Below are 15,298 nucleotides of genomic sequence, written 5' to 3'. Positions count from 1 at the left end.
GGTCGACTGCGCCGGCGGGACCTTCGGTGGAGGACCCTGCTCGTGCCACTTGGTGCTCCTCGCAAGGCTGCTGGCATCGCTGCGGACTCATCGGTTGCTGCTGGAACCGCTTTGGAGGGCCACACTTGTGCGATTGTTGTTGACGCCGTTGCTCGAGGATGATGTGGAGCTGGCAGGTCACGAGCTGGTGCTGGAGAAGTTGGTGGAGGAGCTGCGGAATGATGTTCATCGGCAGCGGCTGCTGCGCCGTTTTGACAGGCCGATCGTGCTGGTCATCCTCGACGAACGCGATGGCCGTCTCCTCCATCGCTCTTTCCTTCCCCGCGTGGAAGCGCGATTTTGCCCGGACTTTTTGCTGCTCACCGGTGCAAAACACGAACCCATCCTCGTCGCCAATGTTACGACGCGTCCCGCGGATGTAGAAGTGACCGGCTGGTCACATTAAAACACGCCATAAACAGAAATAAACTATTTATTAAAACTGGGAGAGAACTCCCATCTCCACAAGACGAACGAATAACGAAGAATGAATTACAATAACAAAGACGATGACAACAGACTAAAATCGTGGGTCATGCATGTTGACATCTATCGCATGACAACAATAGTTGTCATCGATGAGCCCAGCAGGTATGCACTGGCAGTGTTGCCAGGGCACTGTTCCAGTTGTCCCAACATTAACACTCAAATTGTCTTCACGTTTCACTTTAATATATATCAAATTTTTTGTGATTGTCTGCTCTACAACTTTGCAGAACATTGTTGCACTCTGCAAAATAACCCTGCAAAGTTAGAAAAAACACGAAACCCTGCATAACCCTGCAAAATGAAAAATGTTGTTCTAAATGAAAAAATTACCCTTGACAATGTAAATTCGAAAAGCACATTAGATTTCCCTTAAAATTACATGTTCCAAATTTGTTTACAGTTGAGTAACGGAAAATGGCAGAGTTTTTAAAACTTTTTAAGTGGGTCCGGTGGCGCAGTGGTTAGCGTGGTAGCCTCTGAACCCCAGTATGGCCTGGGTTCAATCCCAGACGGACACGGTGGCATTTTTCGAGACGAGATTTGCCTGATCACGCCTTCTATCGGGTGGGGAAGTAAAACGTCGTTCCATTAGCGTAAAAGAGGTTTTGAGTGACTCACCCACATAACCTTCGGACGCCTAGAAATGAGTAGAAACTTGCAACAGAGCCCACAAAATACCCGGGGTCGTTAAAGTGGATTACTTTGCTTTTTAACGGTACACATCAACCATAGCTTTTGCACCCAGATTTCTGTTACAGACATTTTAGTATCTTCAATACTACGGGAACTATCGATATAATTTTTATTCATCCCTAAATTACTGTCTTCGTAGTTATTTGCAACAAAGTTTGACCATTTTTACAATCAGATTCTTGCAGGATTGGGTCCGTAAGTTTGACAATTTTGGAATAAGAAGACAACAATTTCCTTGGTTGCTGTGCACCCTTAAAAGTGTTTTTTTTTATGAAAAATACGTTTTTTCGGAATTCTGAGTGCGCCACCAAATCGAGCGTATAATTTTACATAAAAGACCGTTTGACACCACATTTTTATCTCATCACCGTTTCAGGCTGCAAATTATTGGAAAACACCTCTTTTTTCGCATGTCCAAGAATGAAAGGGGTCGTACCGCCCCTCCGTCACGAGATATAAAAAAAGGTGCAGGTGGTTATGTTATACATGACCAGTATGACAAAGAACTTAGCAGAAAAGCTTTTAAAATTAAGCAATTTTGTCAGATAAAATCAAAACATTATTGGATTTATATTTTCGTTTAATTTCTCTTTAAGCTCCGTATTAAAAAAGGTGCAGGTGGTTATGTTCTACATGACCAATATGACAAAGAACTTTGTACAAAACTCCTGAAAAATATTCTATTTTATTTTATATTTTTAAAACATTGCCTATGTCTTTAATCCTAAATAATTTATTCCTATAAAATGTTTTCAATCTTTGGCGCCTCTGTGGAAATAAATTTCCAAAACAAGTATGGTTCGGAAAATGTCCAATCAAAATGGTAATTTTCATGTCCAGTATCAAAAACCATGAATTTTGGTACCCATATTGCCCCAAGTCGAATAGTTCGATTAATGTCCCCCCGATAGAACCTTCCCGAGGGCAATTGCCACTCCGGGTGTGGCCAATCCGGTCAAAATGGCCATTTTCATTACCAGTTTCAAAAATCATGAATTTTGATACCCATATTGGCCCAAGTCGTATGGTTCGAATAATGTCCCCCCGGTAGAACCTTCCCGAGGGCACTGGCCACTCCGGGTGTGGTCAATATCCTATAAATGTGGTCCCAAGCCCATTGCCCCAAATCATTCTGGTCCGGTGACCGTCCTTACAATCTTCATAAGAACAGAATTCCTCCCAATTTAGTGCACAAACTGTGTCTTTCAATGTGTGCGTGTGTGTGTGTGAGCAATAAAATTACCAACGTGGATCCGCTTTTGTCGAAACCTCGTAAGGCACTGAATTTTCTGAGGCTATCTGTTAGCTTAAATAGTTCGCATGAAATGTGGCAACAGTGGTGCAACATTCTCGCGTGACAGTTCCACGTAAACAGGAGAGGAGGCAAAATTTGCACCATGTTGCCACATTTCATGCGAACTATTTAAGCTAACAGATAGCCTCAGAAAAATTCAGTGCCTTACGAGGTTTCGACAAAAGCGGATCCGTTGGTAATTTTGCTCACACACACGCATTGAAACACAGTTTGTGCACTAAATTGGGAGGTGGGTACCAGTTGTGATTTGGGGCAATGGCTGGGCCACATAGGTAACCATGCCGAGAAGGACGATGTCGACGGGCCAATATGAGTATCAAAAGAATATGGTTTGAAACTGGTAATAATGGCCATTGCTGGTTAACCACCAAATGTCGGGAAGCCATGGGACATTAATCGAACCATGACGGGCCAATATGGTATCAAAATTCATGGTTTTTGAAACTGGTAGTGAAAATGGCCATTTTGACTGGATTGGCCACACCCGGAGTGGCCAGTGCCCTCGCGAAGGTTCTACCGTGGGGACATTAATCGAACCATACGACTTGGGGCAATATGGGTATCAAAATTCATGGTTTTTGAAACTGGTAATGAAAATGGCCATTTTGACCGGATTAGCCACACCCGGAGTGGCAATTGCCCTGGGGAAGGTTCTACCGGGGGGGAGATTAATCGAACCATACGATTTGGGGCAATATGGGTATCAAAATTCATGGTTTTTGAAACTTGTAATGAAAATGGCCATTTTGACCGGATTGGCCACACCCGGAGTGGTCAGTGCCCTGGGAAAGGTTCTACCAGGGGGACATTAATCGAACCATACGACTTGGGGCAATATGGGAATCCAAATTCATGGTTTTTGAAACTGGTAATGAAAATGACAATTTTGACCGGATTGGCCACACCCGGATTGGCCACACCCGTAGTTGCCAAACCATGAATTTTGATACCCATATTGCCCTAAGTCGTATGGTTCGATTAATGTCCCCCGGTAGAACCTTCCGAGGGCACTGGCCACTCCGGTGTGTAATCCAGTCAAAATGGCCATTTTCATTACCAGATTAAAAACCATGAATTTTGATACCCATATGGTTCGATTAATGTCCCCACGGTAGAACCTTCCCGAGGGCACTGGCCACTCCGGGTGTGGCCAATCCAGTCAAAATTGCCGTTTTCATTACCAGTTTCAAAACCATGAATTTTGATACCCATATTGCCCAAGTCGTATGGTTCGATTAATGTTCCCACGGTAGAACCTTCCCGAGCACTGGCCACTCCGGTATAATCCAGTCAAAATGGCCATTTTCATTACCAGTTTCAAAACCATGAATTTTGATACCCATATTGCCCAAATTTGTATGGTTCCGTAAATGTCCTTCCGGTAGAACCTTCCCTCAGGGCAATGGCCACTCGGGTGTGGCCAATCCAGTCAAAATGGCCATTTTCATTACCAGTATCAAAAACCATGAATTTTGATACCCATATTGCCCAAATTTGTATGGTTCCGTAAATGTCCTCCCGGTAGAACCTTCCCGAGGGCACTGGCCACTCCGGGTGTGGCCAATCCAGTCAAAATGGCCATTTTCATTACCAGTTTCAAAAACCATGAATTTTGATACCCATATTGCCCCAAGTCGTATGGTTCCGTAAATGTCCTCCCGGTAGGACCTTCCCTCAGGGCAATGGCCACTCCGGGTGTGGCCAATCCAGTCAAAATGGCCATTTTCATTACCAGTTTCAAAAACCATGAATTTTGATACCCATATTGCCCCAAGTCGTATGGTTCGATTAATGTCCCCCCGGTAGAACCTTCCCGAGGGCACTGGCCACTCCGGGTGTGGCCAATCCAGTCAAAATGGCCATTTTCATTACCAGTTTCAAAAACCATGAATTTTGATACCCATATTGCCCAAATTTGTATGGTTCCGTAAATGTCCTCCCGGTAGAACCTTCCCTCAGGGCAATGGCCACTCCGGGTGTGGCCAATCCTGCCAAAATGGTCATTTTCATTACCAGTATCAAAAACCATGAATTTTGATACCCATATTGCCCAAATTTGTATGGTTCCGTAAATGTCCTCCCGGTAGAACCTTCCCTCAGGGCAATGGCCACTCCGGGTGAGGCCAATCCTGCCAAAATGGTCATTTTCATTACCAGTATCAAAAACCATGAATTTTGATACCCATATTGCCCAAATTTGTATGGTTCCGTAAATGTCCTCCCGGTAGAACCTTCCCTCAGGGCAATGGCCACTCCGGGTGTGGCCAATCCTGCCAAAATGGTCATTTTCATTACCAGTATCAAAAACCATGAATTTTGATACCCATATTGCCCAAATTTGTATGGTTCCGTAAATGTCCTCCCGGTAGAACCTTCCCTCAGGGCAATGGCCACTCCGGGTGTGGCCAATCCAGTCAAAATGGCCATTTTCATTACCAGTATCAAAAACCATGAATTTTGATACCCATATTGCCCAAATTTGTATGGTTCCGTAAATGTCCTCCCGGTAGAACCTTCCCTCAGGGCAATGGCCACTCCGGGTGTGGCCAATCCTGCCAAAATGGTCATTTTCATTACCAGTATCAAAAACCATGAATTTTGATACCCATATTGCCCAAATTTGTATGGTTCCGTAAATGTCCTCCCGGTAGAACCTTCCCTCAGGGCACTGGCCACTCCGGGTGTGGCCAATCCAGTCAAAATGGCCATTTTCATTACCAGTTTCAAAAACCATGAACTTGATACCCATATTGCCCAAATTTGTATGGTTCCGTAAATGTCCTCCCGGTAGAACCTTCCCTCAGGGCAATGGCCACTCCGGGTGTGGCCAATCCTGCCAAAATGGTCATTTTCATTACCAGTATCAAAAACCATGAATTTTGATACCCATATTGCCCAAATTTGTATGGTTCCGTAAATGTCCTCCCGGTAGAACCTTCCCTCAGGGCAATGGCCACTCCGGGTGTGGCCAATCCAGTCAAAATGGCCATTTTCATTACCAGTTTCAAAAACCATGAATTTTGATACCCATATTGCCCCAAGTCGTATGGTTCCGTAAATGTCCTCCCGGTAGGACCTTCCCTCAGGGCAATGGCCACTCCGGGTGTGGCCAATCCAGTCAAAATGGCCATTTTCATTACCAGTTTCAAAAACCATGAATTTTGATACCCATATTGCCCCAAGTCGTATGGTTCGATTAATGTCCCCACGGTAGAACCTTTCCGAGGGCACTGGCCACTCCGGGTGTGGCCAATCCAGTCAAAATGGCCATTTTCATTACCAGTTTCAAAAACCATGAATTTTGATACCCATATTGCCCAAATTTGTATGGTTCCGTAAATGTCCTCCCGGTAGGACCTTCCCTCAGGGCAATGGCCACTCGGGTGTGGCCAATCCTGCCAAAATGGTCATTTTCATTACCAGTATCAAAACCATGAATTTTGATACCCATATTGCCCAAATTTGTATGGTTCCGTAAATGTCCTCCCGGTAGGACCTTCCTCAGGGCAATGGCCACTCCGGGTGTGGCCAATCCTGCCAAAATGGTCATTTTCATTACCAGTATCAAAAACCATGAATTTTGATACCCATACTGCCCAAATTTGTATGGTTCCGTAAATGTCCTCCCGGTAGAACCTTCCCTCAGGGCAATGGCCACTCCGGTGTGGCCAATCCAGTCAAAATGGCCATTTTCATTACCAGTTTCAAAAACCATGAATTTTGATACCCATATTGCCCCAAGTCGTATGGTTCGATTAATGTCCCCACGGTAGAACCTTTCCGAGGGCACTGGCCACTCCGGGTGTGGCCAATCCAGTCAAAATGGCCATTTTCATTACCAGTTTCAAAAACCATGAATTTTGATACCCATATTGCCCAAATTTGTATGGTTCCGTAAATGTCCTTCCGGTAGAACCTTCCCTCAGGGCAATGGCCACTCCGGGTGTGGCCAATCCAGTCAAAATGGCCATTTTCATTACCAGTATCAAAAACCATGAATTTTGATACCCATATTGCCCAAATTTGTATGGTTCCGTAAATGTCCTCCCGGTAGAACCTTCCCGAGGGCACTGGCCACTCCGGGTGTGGCCAATCCAGTCAAAATGGCCATTTTCATTACCAGTTTCAAAAACCATGAATTTTGATACCCATATTGCCCCAAGTCGTATGGTTCGATTAATGTCCCCACGGTAGAACCTTTCCGAGGGCACTGGCCACTCCGGGTGTGGCCAATCCAGTCAAAATGGCCATTTTCATTACCAGTTTCAAAAACCATGAATTTTGATACCCATATTGCCCAAATTTGTATGGTTCCGTAAATGTCCTTCCGGTAGAACCTTCCTCAGGGCAATGGCCACTCCGGGTGTGGCCAATCCTGACAAAATGGTCATTTTCATTACCAGTATCAAAAACCATGAATTTTGATACCCATATTGCCCAAATTTGTATGGTTCCGTAAATGTCCTCCCGGTAGGACCTTCCTCAGGGCAATGGCCACTCCGGTGTGGCCAATCCTGCCAAAATGGTCATTTTCATTACCAGTATCAAAAACCATGAATTTTGATACCCATATTGCCCAAATTTGTATGGTTCCGTAAATGTCCTCCCGGTAGAACCTTCCTACAGGGCACTAGCCACTCCGGGTGTGGCCGATATCCTACCAAATTGTTCCCAATAATTTCGGTATTCCGGTGACCGTTCTGGCTACCATCAATAACTTCTTGGACCTCCTCTCAAGTTCATGCACCACCTGCGTGTGTGTGTGAGCAATAAAATTCCCAACGTAAGGTCCGTCTTTGATGAAAGTCTGATGGACACTAAATCCTCCAGAGGCTAACTTTTAGCTTAAATAGTTTTCACGGCATCTACGCAACAGAAACAGAATGTCACGCCGAGGGCTTGCGACGGTAACGCTACATTTTCGAAAAATTTTGCATTGACACCGCAGATAGAGCTTTAAGACAAAGTCCTTTGTCAAAAACCATGATATCTCTATAATTCGATGTTTGTCCCCCAATCGGAACAATCGTGAGGTAGCGGGCTCCAGATTGTTGCCACCTTTTACGAAATGGCCAGTATTGTAAACCATGAGTTGTGATACCCATATTGCCAAAACTCGTTGGTTCAAAAGATGTCTTCCCGGGAAAACTTTCCTTTGGAGCACCGGCCACTGCAGCTTTTGGTCAACTTTTTCTAAATTGCCATTTTCATTACCAATATCAAAAACCATGAAATTTGATACCAATATTGCCCAAAATCGTATGGTTCGGTAAATGTCCTACCGGGAGAACCTCCCTGAGGGCACCGGCCACTCCAGGTTGTGGCCAATACTGTCAAAATGGCCATTTTCATCACCAGTATCAAAATCCAAGAAGTTTGATACCCATGTTGTCCAGTCTCGTATGGCCTTCCATCGGAACACCCTGAGGAATCTGGCCACCTGGGTCTTGTGGCCAGAATAATCCGGTGGCTCTCAATTATTCTGGCTGGCCTGCCTACGTTTGGTCTGCTCCTAGCTCTGGGCTACCCGGTCCGCGGGGACAGGTGAAGGGTCCCCGCGGGAGCTGAGCTGAGGCTACCGGGCGGGTTGCAGTCGGCGGATAGCTGTATGCTCTTGCATGTTTACACTGCTGAGCACCCGGACCAACAGCGGGAAGTCGATCAGGACGTGGTGGAATCCAACTTGGGCAATGTTGTTGTTGTTGTTTTCCTACAAAAAGCCACACCAGTCCGTTACATAAATCCTTCCGACAAAGCGAATGAATGCCGCTTTAAACGTTCAAAGGCCCACACTTCACAAACCCAAATCCAAGATGTGCAGCGATCCGTGTCGAGGGATTCATGGCTAGGAGGGTTTAAAACAGCCTAGTCGCTAACGGTAGCCTGTGGGGCAACAGGGCGCACCCCACAGTATTGTAGCCCTTACCGCGTTATGGCAGGGCAATGGCGCGGCGGACGGTGTATTTCCTAGCGACTCGTGGGATGAACCAGCAATGTTGAAAAATTTAAATAAAATCATAAACGATGGTTCCGAGGCATCTGATGCATTGGTTGCAGAAGTAAGTCCGGTGGAAAACGCGGAGTCTGGGGGGACCTCCTCCCAGCCCGCCTTAGTAGAACCGGCCGTCGCGATGGCACTCTGGCTTGAGAAATCAAAACAGGGCCAGCCGATCGGACCCGTAGTTCCCGCGTTCTCTTTTGGAACGCCGCGGGAATACGACGATGAATCCGCTAAGGAGTCCTCCAAGAGGAAATTCGCTAGAGAGTCAATCGAGGAGATTCCCAAGCGTGTTAGGTGGGGGGTCAAAGATATGACCAAAACGGATCGTAGGAGGAGGAGAGTTCCTGCCACCGTAGACAGTGTTGAAATACGCGCGCGAGCGCATGTTGAGCTAAGCGACCTACTTATGGTAAACAGTCGGACTAACGTCCACTACACCATTGAGGAAGTCGACAGGCTAAACGATTTCATACAAAACGCCGGCAACATCCGGAACGACATCACAAGATCAGGGTTGTCGCTCTCGGTGCTGGCGCGTCATGCGGAGGAGCTCTGGAAGGAGCTGCGATCGAAGTACAACGCCCTCGTTGAGGAGGCTAGTGCGGAGAAAGCGGCGAGGTTGTTGTTGGAGCAAAGGGTGATGGCCCTGGAAGTCCATAACGACTCTCATCCTTCCATTGAAGTAGAGGATCAGGTAACCCATAGCGAATTCCAAGCGCTACGGGAGCAGAACGCGGCGCTCCAAGCCACGGTGGAGGAATTATCCAAAACCATCACGGAGCTCGCATCTGCTAAGTCTGCATCCGAACAAGCTGCGCTCAACAGCGAAGTGTCCGCACTCCGCGAGCAGAACCTGGCGCTCACCGCCAAGGTTGCAGCTCTGAGAGAGACGGCCGTCACACAACCTCCGAGTGAGTCTCAATCAGAGGCCGAAGCGACCCTTTCGTTAGAGCTTGCGAAGGCACAGCAGGAAATCCTCTCCCTGCGCGAAGACCTGAAGAGCCTGAAGGAGGAAACGGCCGAGAGGGAATTGGAATCGAAGTCTGGAAAGAACAAGAGCAAAAACCAAGGAAGACAGAAGCCAAAGCAGGCGAAGGGTGGCGCTAAGAACGCAAATCCCAAACCTGCAGTTCCAAAAACGCCCCCAGGTAGCAAGGAGGATGTCACCAGCCCCGAAGGGGCGTCCCAAGGTGGCTCCCGGGCGACAGGAGCGTCGAAGGAAATGCTAATGACGACTTCACGGTTGTGAATCGAAGGAAACCCGGTCAAGCATAAGCCCCGGTTGAGGAACGAGGCTATAGCGATTAAGGCTGACGAGCAAAGTTACGCGAGCCTGTTGCGGAACATGCGCTCGAATGACGACTTTAAGGACCTGGGGGAGGCTACCAAGTCGGTAAGGCGAACTCGCCGGAACGAGCTTCTCCTCATCCTCAAAAAGGGTGTGAAGCCCAGTTCCGAGTACGCTCGACTGGTTGCCGAGAGTGTTGGAAGTGACGAAATCAAGGTCCGGTCTCTCTGTCCCGAAACCACTCTCCAGTGTAAGAACTTGGATGAGACGGTGACAGCTGAAGACCTCCTTGACGCCATAACAACACAGTGCCTTACGGGTACCCTCTCGGCACCCGTCCAACTGAGGAAGTACAATCAAGGCACGCAGACGGCTACCTTCAAGTTACCAGCGAAAATCGCGGCCATGGTGCTTAAGGTGGGTAAGATCAAAGTTAACTGGTCAGTATGTCCGGTGTCTGCGATCGAACGGCCAACCGTATGCTTCAGATGTCTTGAGTACGGCCACAAGTCGTGGGCCTGCAAGGCCCCGACCGCAGTAAGCTGTGCAGACGATGCGGAGCCGAAGGCCATCAGTCGAAGGGCTGTACAGCTAAGGCGAAGTGTCTAATATGCACGGGGGACGGGAGCAACCATACTACGGGAAGCTATACCTGTCCTAGCTTCAGAAGCGCGTTCGATAAGCTGAGACCGTGCAAGTGATACAGTTAAATCTCAATCACTGCGAAACGGCTCAGCAGCTGCTCTTCCAGACGGTGGCCGAGAAGAAGTGTGATGTAGCGCTTCTATCGGAACCTTATCGGATTCCAGAGGGGAACAGGAATTGGTTGAGCGACCCACCCAAGGCTGCGGCTGTCTGGGTGACGGGTCAGTTCCCAATTTAGGAGCTAGTAGCAGCAGAGGAGGGCTTCGTGATCGCTAAGGTTAACGGAGTCTTCTACTGCAGCTGCTACGCTCCTCCGAGGTGGTCTATAGACAGGTTCGACAGAATGCTGGATAGACTGACGGATGCGCTTACAGGCAAAAGCCCTGCAGTGGTGGCTGGCGACTTCAACGCGTGGTCCACACAGTGGGGTAGCCGCGAGTCAAACCGCAGAGGCCAGGACCTACTCGAGGCACTAGCCAGGCTAAACGTTGATCTAGCCAACGAGGGATCTGCGAGCACGTTCCGTAGGAACGGAGTCTCGTCGATTGTTGACGTTACTTTCTGTAGTCCCAGCCTTCTGGCAAGCATGGACTGGAAAGTGGACGAGGGCTACACTCACAGCGATCATCAAGCGGTAACGTTTCGGATCTGCCGTGTGGCCCCACGTCCTGCACAACCGGAACCGCACCAGGTGTGCCGGTGGAAGACATCGACCCTGACGAAAGAGGTCTTTGTTGAAGCGCTGAGAAGAGAAAGTGCCACTCGGGACATTCTAGAACTCGACTGCGACGGACTAATGACCATCCTAGTGGGCGCCTGTGATGCAGCAATGCCGAGGCAAGCAAAGCCACGAAACGCGCGGACCCCAGTTTACTGGTGGAATGACGATATAGCGGCCATACGTGCGGCCTGTCTGAGGGCCCGGAGGAAACTCCAACGAGCTCGCTTCGACGAGCAGAGGGAAGCCAGGCGGGTGATCTACAAAATCGCTAAAGCTACCTTATGCAAGGCAATAAAGTAGAGCAAGAGGAACTGCTTCGGCAACCTCTGTCAGGAAGCCAACAATGCACCATGGGGTAACGCCTATCGGATTGTTATGGCTAAGCTAAAGAGTGGCGCGGTTGCCATTGATCGTTCACCTGAAATGATGTCACGAATCATTGACGGGTTGTTTCCTCACCACGAGGTTCAGCCCTGGCCAACGGGGTTGACGGAAGATGAATCCAGCATCACGAATGAGGAACTTATCAAAGCCGCATCAGCCCTCAAAGCGAATAAGGCACCGGGGCCCGATGGGATCCCCAACCAGGTCCTTAAACTGGCGATAGAGGAAAACCCGGACATGTTCAGGTCGGCTCTCCAGAAGTGCATGGACTCGGGGATCTTTCCGGATCGGTGGAAGCGACAAAGGCTAGTCCTGTTGCCGAAGCCGGGGAAGCCACCCGGCGACCCATCCGCGTATAGGCCCATTTGTCTCATAGACACCGCTGGCAAGTTGCTTGAGAGAGTTATTCTGAACAGACTAACGATCTATTTAGAGAGGGGTCTTTCGGACCAACAATTTGGCTTTAGGAAAGGGAGGTCCACGGTCGACGCGATCAGAGCTGTCCTCGAGAAAGCCAAGATTGCCGTTGAACCAAAGCGTCGAGAGATGCGCTTCTGTGCCATCATCACTCTAGACGTCAAGAATGCTTTCAATAGCGCTAGTTGGGACGCCATTGCGAGATCCCTCCATAGATTTAGTGTCCCCAACTACCTGTGCAAGTTGCTCAAAAGCTACTTCGAAAACCGAGTCCTTCTCTATGAGACGGACGAGGGTCTTCGCGAACTGATCATCACGGCGGGGGTCCCACAAGGCTCCTTGATCGGTCCTGGGTTGTGGAATGGTATGTACGACGGGGTGCTGACTCTACAGTTTCCGACGGGCGTTAGCATAGTTGGCTTTGCCGACGACATCGTCCTGATGGTGCTTGGTGAGTCGCAGCTCCAAGTCGAGGTACGAGCAACCGAAGCAATACGGACAATCGAAGAATGGATGGGTCTTCACCATCTAGGGCTGGCGCATCAAAAGACTGAGGTGGTTGCCGTGAACAACTTCAAGTCTGCACAGTGCATTAACGTCAGGGCAGGAAACTGTACAATCGACTCCAAGAGATCATTACTATACCTGGGTATCCGGGTGGATGATAAATTGAGCTTTAACAGTCATATTGCGCATGTCTGTGAGAAAGCAATGAAAGCGATAGCATCCCTATCTCGCATGATGGGGAATAGCTCGGCGGTCAAGAGTAGTAAAAGGCGTCTGCTGGCGAGCGTAGTTACCTCCGTTCTCCGCTTTGGAGCGCCGGCATGGGGCGCCGCCCTGGAAGCAAAGACTAACCTCCAGAAGGTTACGAGCGTCTACAGGCTGCTTTGCCTTAGGGTATGCAGCGCGTACCGCACCGCATCAGCAGAGGCAGCCTGCGTTCTAGCTAGCATGGTTCCGATTGGACTACTTGTCCGAGAAGCCATGCGATGCTACGAGCTAAGAAGGGTAGAGGGCCACCGGGCTTCGGCCAGGATAGCCCCTATGGCTGAATGGCAAAGAAGCTGGGATGACTCGACCAAAGGGCGATGGACATATCGCATGATACCCAACCTGGCGAGGTGGGTAAACAGGACGCATGGAGAAATCAATTTCTACCTGACCCAAGTCCTATCGGGGCACGGGTGTTTCAGACAGTACCTACACAGATTCGGACATGCAACCTCACCCAACTGTCCGAACTGTACGGGTACCGTTGAAACGGTGGAACACGTGGTATTTGACTGCCCACGGTTCCAGAGGAGTCGAGAGATCTTGTTGCTGGGTTGTGGCATGGACACAACGCCAGATAACTTGATAGACAGAATGTGTCTTAGTGAGGAAGCGTGGGTGCAGCTTCCAGAGCCATAACTCAGATTATGCTCAAATTACAGAGGAAGTGGCGTACGGACCAACGTGCGTCCCGGAACGAAGGGTCTTTACCCAGTAGTTCCGTTCGAGAGGGTACGGGATGAGAAGGATTCAACTCCATCTCATAAAGAAGGCACACGCACGTACAAATGTACGTACCAGCGGGTGTCCCGGACAAAGGGCTACGGGCCCAACCGTCCGTCACGACGTGCGCTTATTTAGCGCTGCCCCTCCCTGAAGTAATGTCGAAAGACAGTTCCGGGGAGGCTTGAAGGCCTACCGTGATAAAGTGGCGTTTTTTAGTGAGTCGGACTCAACTCCAACCTCACACGATGTCTGCAGACAGATTTTTCGTCCTATTGAAACAAAAAAAGCTCTGGGCTAGCTGCTTTTCGTCCAACTGCTTCTGGGCCTTCAGGCCATCTGCTTCCAGGTCAAGGTTGTTGTTTACTCCTCGGCGTCCAACGATAGAATGATTTCCCAGGGTTGACCAAGCGGACTTATATTGGCTTAGAATGGAGACGGATGTCCCGCCCCTTTGCGCCGGTTATCCCATTCCTACGTCATTCGCTTTTTGATGCACTGGTGGGAATGGGAAGTCGTAAAGGCAGCATTTTTGCCAACGATTTTCATTCCATCGTCATCGTTCGGACCGATAACATCGTAGCAGCAGCAGCAGCAGCAGCAGCGGAAAAATCAACGACTGGAGGAAATCAAGAGCGAGCTCCGAGAAGAAGAAACACGCCAGCGTGTGCGTGAAATTGCTGCCAAAACGACGTCGAAGGAGAAAACAAGGCCTACTTGGATGGACGCTCGAGAAGATGGCCACAAAATCAACTTCTGCTGCAATTTAACAAAATGGCGCTTTTCAGCGCCAACGAAAAATTCACGAAAGAGTTATGGTTTCAAATGATTCATGCACTGCTTTTTGTGCATTTTTAAAGTTTTTGACGCTTGGCGTTTAAATTAATTTAAATATTTCCCCCAAAATTTTCATTTTAAAAAAAATTAACGAATATTAACAATTTTCGCTTGCAAGTGTCAACGGTCAATCGATCGCAGTTGGCCTTGAACAAGCAAGCGCGTGCTTTGACCAACGCAAAAAATCTTTCCGCTCTCAGATTGGCTGTTTTGTTTTGCCGTGGAGCCGTGAAGGCAGCATTTTTGCCAACGATTTTCATTCCATCGTCATCGTTCGAACCGACAACATCGTAGCAGATGCTGCAGCAGCAGCAGCGGAAAAAATCAACGACTGGAGGAAATCAAGAGCGAGCTCCGAGAAGAAGAAACACGCCAGCGTGTGCGTGAAATTGCTGCCAAAACGACGTCGAAGGAGAAAAACAAGGCCTACTTGGATGGACGCTCGAGAAGATGGCCACAAGAATCAACTTCTGCTGCAATTTAACAAAATGGCGCTTTTCAGCGCCAACGAAAAATTCACGAAAGAGTTATGGTTTCAAATGATTCATGCACTGCTTTTTGTGCATTTTTAAAGCTTTTGACGCTTGGCGTTTAAATTAATTTAAATATTTGCACCAAAATTTCCATTTTAAAAAAAATTAACGAATATTAAAAATTTTCGCTTGCAAGTGTCAACGGTCAATCGATCGCAGTTGGCCTTGAACAAGCAAGCGCGTGCTTTGACCCACGCAAAAAATCTTTCCTCCAAAATTTTCATTTTAAAAAAACTTAACGAATATTAAAAATTTTCGCTTGCAAGTGTCCACGGTCAATCGATCGCAGTTGGCCTTGAACAAGCAAGCGCGTGCTTTGACCCACGCAAAAAATCTTTCCGCTCTCTGATTGGCTGTTTTGTTTTGCCGTGGAGTCGTGAAGGCAGCATTTTTGCCATCGATTTTCATTCCATCGTCATCGTTCGAACCGACAACATCG

Source organism: Culex quinquefasciatus, chromosome 3 (genome assembly GCF_015732765.1).
Source record: "Culex quinquefasciatus strain JHB chromosome 3, VPISU_Cqui_1.0_pri_paternal, whole genome shotgun sequence".
NCBI lineage: Eukaryota > Metazoa > Arthropoda > Insecta > Diptera > Culicidae > Culex > Culex quinquefasciatus.
Note: the sequence above shows the minus strand (reverse complement) of the source record.